This window comes from Pteropus vampyrus, unplaced genomic scaffold, assembly GCF_000151845.1.
Source record: "Pteropus vampyrus isolate Shadow unplaced genomic scaffold, Pvam_2.0 Scaffold58, whole genome shotgun sequence".
NCBI classification, from domain to species: domain Eukaryota; kingdom Metazoa; phylum Chordata; class Mammalia; order Chiroptera; family Pteropodidae; genus Pteropus; species Pteropus vampyrus.
The window spans coordinates 9,853,847-9,859,758 of record NW_011888839.1 but is presented as its reverse complement, the minus strand read 5'-3'; the positions used below and the strand labels follow the sequence as shown (position 1 = coordinate 9,859,758).

Below are 5,912 nucleotides of genomic sequence, written 5' to 3'. Positions count from 1 at the left end.
TTATTATTTGCGCTTTAGGTGTCATATCCAAAAAAATCATTGCCAAGACCAATATCAAGGATTTTTCTCCATATGTTTTTTCAGGAGTTTCGTGGTTTCAGGTCTAATGTTTAAGTCTTCAATCCATTTCAAGGAGATTTTTATGAGTGGTGTAATATAGGGGTCCAATTTTTGAGGTGGTTTTTATGAATATTTTAAGATAGAGGTCCAGTTTTTTTTTTTTTTCTGCATAGGGTTATCCAGTTGAAAAAAAACTATCATTTTCCCATGGGATATTCTTGGCTCCCTTGTCATATGTTAGTCGATCATGTGTGGGAGTTTAATTTTAGGCTCTCTATTCTGTTCCTTTGGTCTATGGGCCTGTTTTTATGCTAGTCACACTGTTTTAATGACTACAGCATTGTAATATAGCTTGAATTCAGAAAGTGTGATGCCTTCAGTTTTGTTTTTCTTTTCAAACAGTGCTTTGGATATTTAGAGGTCTTTTATGGTTTCATACAAATTTGAGGATGGATTTTTTTTTTTTTTTATTACTGTGAAAATGCCATTGGATTTTGATGGAGATTGTATTGAATCTATAGATAGCTTTGGCATGGACATTTTAACAATATTAACTCTTTCGATCTATGACATGGGGTAGCCTTCCATTTGTTTGTGTTTTCTTTGGATTCTTTCAGCAAAGTCTTATAGTTTTATTGTATAGGTGTTTCACTTCATTAAATTTATTCCTAGCTATTTTATTGGTTTTGATGTGAATGGGATCATTTTATTTCTTTCGTATGTTTTATTGTTAATATATAAAAATGCAACCGATTTCTGATTTCTGTGTTGTATTGACTATGTATTGGAACTTTACTGTATGTAGTGATTAGATTTGATAGTTTTTTGAGTCGCTGGGATTTTCAATATATACGATCATGTCATTTGCAAATAGCAATAATTTACTTCTTCCTCTCATATTTGGATACTTCTGATTTGACTTGCCTGCTTGTCCTATGTAGGACTTCCAGAGTAAGCATCTTTGTCTTGTTCCTGATTTGAGAGGAAAAGGTTTCAGTTTTTCTCTGTTGAGTATGATGTTATCTGTGGGTTTGTCACATATTACCTTTATTATTGTTGAAGTTATGTTTTTCTATATCCATCTTTTTGAAGGATTTTATCATGAATGAATGTTGTATTTTGTCAAATGCTCTTTCTGCATCTTTTGTGATGATCATGTGATTTTTATCTTTCATTTTGTTAATGTGGTTTATCACATTTATTGAACTGTATATGTTGAACCATCCTTGAATCCCAGAGGTAAATCCCACTTGGTCATGGTATATAATCCTTTTAATAGGTTTTCAAACTCAGTTTGCTAATATTTTTTGTTTGAGAATTTTTGCAGCTGTGTTCATCAGGGATATTGGTCTATAGTTTTCTATGGTACTTATCTGGCTTTGGTCAGGGTAATGCTGGCTTCATAGAATGAGTTTGAAAATGTTCCCTTCTCTCCAGTTTTTTGGAAAAGTTTGAGAAGGACTGACATTAATTCTTCTTTAAATGTTTTGTAGAATTTATATGCGAAACCATCTGGTCTTGGGATCTTCTGTTTTCAGAGGTTTTTGATTATTGATTCAATCTCCTTACATGTTATTGGAGCATTCAGATTTTTATTTCTTTCTGGTTCAGTCTTGGAAAGTACTGTGATCCTAGGAAATTATCCATTTCTTTTAGGTTATTAAATTTGTTGGCATATAATTGCTTATAGTAGTGTCGTATGATTCTAGGTATTTCTGTAGTGTTAGTTGTAACTCTTTCTGGTTTCATTTATTTGAGTTTTCTCTTATTTTTTTAGTAGTCTGGCTAAAGTTTCATCAGTTTATCTTTCTAAAAAAATCGGCTTTTAGTTTCATTGATATTTTCTGTTGCTTTCCTGGTATCTGTTTCATTTATTTCTGTTCTGATCTTTATTATTTCCTTCCTTCTGCTAACTCTGGGCTTAATTTGTTTTCTAATTTCTTTAGGTGTAAAATTAGGTTGTTTACTTGCAATCTTCCTCATTTTTTAAATACATACTTCATTCTCAGAATTGCTTTTGTGCATCCCATTGGTTTTGGTATATTGTGTTTCCGTTTTTGTTTTGCTATATTCTTTGATTCCTGTTTTGATTTCTTTATTATTCCATTGATTGTTCGGGAGTTTGTTATTTTCCACATTTTTGTATATTTTCCAGCTATTTTGATTAATATAACTACCTTTAGTTTCCACTTGCATGGAATATCTTTCTCTCTCCTTACTTTGAGTGTATGTGCATCCTTAAAGCCGAAGTCAGTCTGTTGTTGAGAGCATGTAAGTGGGTCTTACCTTTTATCCATCCAGCCACTCTGTGCCTTTTGACTGGTGAATTCAATCTATTTACATTTAGAGTAATAATGATATGTAAAGACTTAATAATTCTGTTTATTAATTGCTTTCTGGTTTTGTATTTCATTATTTTTTTAGCCCTTTCTGCCTATCTTGTAAATTAGTTATTTTCCATGGTGGTATGTTCCATTCCCCCTTCTTTGTTTTTTTTTTGTGGATCTTTTGTAGGTTTTTGCTTTGTTGGTTACCATGGGGCTTACATAAAATATTTTGTAGATAAAAGAGTCCATTTTTGGTTTATAACATAAACTTAACCTTTGATCACATATAAAGACTGCTTTTTTACTCCTCCCTTTTATATTATTGATATCATAATTACCTCTTTTTTGTTGTGTATTTGTTAACAACTTAAAGTAGCCAGTTATTTTTACAACTCCTTTCTGTTAACTTTTATACTCTAGTTTAGTAGTGGTTTTCTAATTCTGACTATATTTTTCACCTTTACCAGTGTGTTGTATACTTTCATATGTTTTCATGTGCCTGATTACCCTATTTTCATTTCAGCTTGATGAGCTCCTTTTAGTATTTCTTGCAAAGCAGGTCGAGTTGTGGCGAACTCCATCAGATTTTATTTGTCTGGTAAAGACATTAATTCTCCTTCATTTCTGAAGGACAAGTTTGTTGGATAAAGTATTTTTGGCCGGCTATTTTTATCTTTTAATTCTTTAATTTTTATCATTCTATTCCCCCCTGACCTGTAGAGTTTCTGCTGAGAAATCCACTGAAAACCTAATGGGGGGTCCCTTTTACATTACATTCTTTTTTTCCCAAAGATTCTGTTACTGTTGAATGGGATATCTTATAATTGTCAGTTCAAGTTCTTGTCAAGTTCAAGTTCTTGATATCATTGTTCTGTTCTCTTTATCTTTGCCAATTTTCTATTTGTTCTACCAATTACTGATAAAACAGTGTTGATGTTTTCAGGTATAATTGTGAATACTGAGGAATGACTGTAGTTTGGTTTGGGGGGAGTCAAAAGTTATACTCAGATTTTTGACTGCAGGGGGTTGGTTCTCCTAACCTCCACTTTGTTCCGGGGCCAACTATATTTCATATGTACTATAAGGACCTCAGCACAATACATTCCCAGTTTCTCCTTTCCGTATTTTTTTTTTATTGTTCTTCTAATTCTTCTATTAGATAAGACATTATACATTACTTCTTATACCAGAGTTTGACAAATTTTTTTCTGTAGAAGATCAGTTAATATTTGGGGTTTTAATAGATCCCTGTCTCTCTCTGTAACCACTCAACTCTGCCATTGTAGTGTAAAAGTGGCCATAAATAATTTGTAAATAGTGGTATAGAAGACTTGTCTCACAGAGCCATTTTTTGCTGATCATAGCTTTAAACATTCATCTTATAAAATAATTAAAAGTAAAAAAAAAATCTTATCCTCTTTTATTACATTTCCAATGTTCCCCAATTTTTAGAGTAGATCTGAGTATGTCTAACTGGTATCAATCTTGTTCAGCTTCAGAAATTTCCTTTAATATTTTCGTAGTATTGATCTGCTTGTAATGAAGTCTTTCAAGTTTTATTTCTATTTATTTTGAATGATGTTTCATTTGCAATAGAATTCTTAGTAGGTTTGGGGACTTTTGCTTGCTTTCTTTCGAAACTTTAAAAATGTTACTCCATTTTCTTCTGCCTGACCTGGTTTCTAATGAGAAGTATGCTGTAATTTTTAAAAATCTTTTTGTATTTTCATTTTCCTATATGTATTTGTCTTTGACTTCAAGATGTTTTTTCTTTGCTTTTTAAAACTTTTTTTGCAATTTAAATATATGTTTCGTTGTATTCGGCATTTATCCTTCTTGGTGTTGTTTGAGTTCTTGAATTTGTTGCTTGTGTCTGTCGTCAGCTTTTCAAAATTCTCAGTAATGATTTCTTCAAATATACCTTCTGCCTCTGAGTTTCCAATTACATGTTTGTTAAAACTTTGATCTCTCAGCTGTTGGATGTGTTGTTGCGTTTTTTACTCCAATCCTTTTTCTCATTATTTTACAGTTTGATAATTTCTTGTGATTTGCCAGAAGTTGCCTGACTCTTTCTTCAGCTCTTTTGAGTTTATTCATGAGTCTCTTGAAGGTATTCTTCACTTTTAGTGTGTTTTTTATTTCCAGCATTTCTATTGGATTCTTATAGTTTTCATCTCTCTGCTGATATTTTTCACCTGATCTTACATGTTGGCTATCTTTCTCAATATATCTTTTATCATTTTAATCATAGTAATTTTAAATCCATTTAATGATTTCAGCATTTGTTTCATATCTGAATTTGGTTCTATTGATTGTTTTCTCTTGGCGCATTATTTTTCATGCTTTTTTTTATGTGCTCTGTAATTTTTTTGTTGAAAGCGTGTCATCTTGTGATAATAGTGTTTATGTCTAGAAATGGGCTTGCCTTTCTTTCTGATAAGGCTTTAGTTTGAAAGGATGTTCAAGATATATTAAAGAAACAGTAAATTCCCTATGTGTAAGGGGAGCTATCACAAAGCTCTGTGGAGTTAAAGGTACCCAAATTTACCATTTAACTGTCTAGTTATTAAATGTTTTTTGTAATCACAAGTAAAATGACTCACATAAAGATAAACACCTGTCAGATGACATAATTGGGACTTGATTCTCCATGTCCAATTTCATATCTAGTGTTCCTAATTATTACCATGTTTCAGTGCATTATTTAACTTAATGAAAAAAAATTGGGTGTCAGTTATATTGAAGATATTGTGATAAGTTATGTGGAGAGATGACACCATTTATATGACATGATCTGCATTTAATATATTAATATTCTAAAAATGGATTTCAAAAAGTATCACTTTTCATTAAGCAGTTAGAATGGTAGAAATATATAGTAATAGATTTTACTTATAAATGATATTTGGTTGATATATTTAGAGGAATCTTTCTGGTTATTATGAAAGACTCATTATCATTGTAAATGATCCAACCCTCCTCAGGAGTAGAACCATTTTTGGCTTGGTTCCCAGGATATTATTTATATAGAGCCCATGAGTGACCTCACACATACAGATAGAAGGTCTTTTGTGCTGTACAGCAGGTCCTAAGTAATGTAATTTTTGTTCAACATAATTTCATTATAGCATTGATGAGATGCTACAGGAACTTAACTCTTATTTATATCAATTACTCTGTGGTAAATTGGTTTCATTATACATCGTTCCGCCTAACGTAGTGGAACCTCTTGATGTTAAGTGAGGACTTATTGTACAAAGATAAATTGGACAGTGAAGCACAGTATGGATAGAATTAGGCATGTACAAGTGATAATTGATACAATAAACTGAAACACAAGTAATAGGATAAGCAAGAACAAAAAATATTCCCCCTCCCCCTGGCAATCCTTAAAGTATACCTTCAATGAGGATTGGGAGGAAGAAAACTAGACAAGAAGGAATTGGTTAGGGTATTAAAATAAGAATAATGTAGCAATACTGTCCAATAGAACTTTATGATAATGAAAGTGTTCTATAATTGTGC

General features: G+C 31.7%; 1 protein-coding gene across 1 annotated transcript in view; it reads left to right on the top strand.

Moving 5' to 3' along the window:
- The window catches only part of MANEA (mannosidase endo-alpha), a 48,850-nt gene that overhangs the window by 20,483 nt on the left and 22,455 nt on the right, over window positions 1-5,912 (top strand). The window lies entirely within an intron of this gene.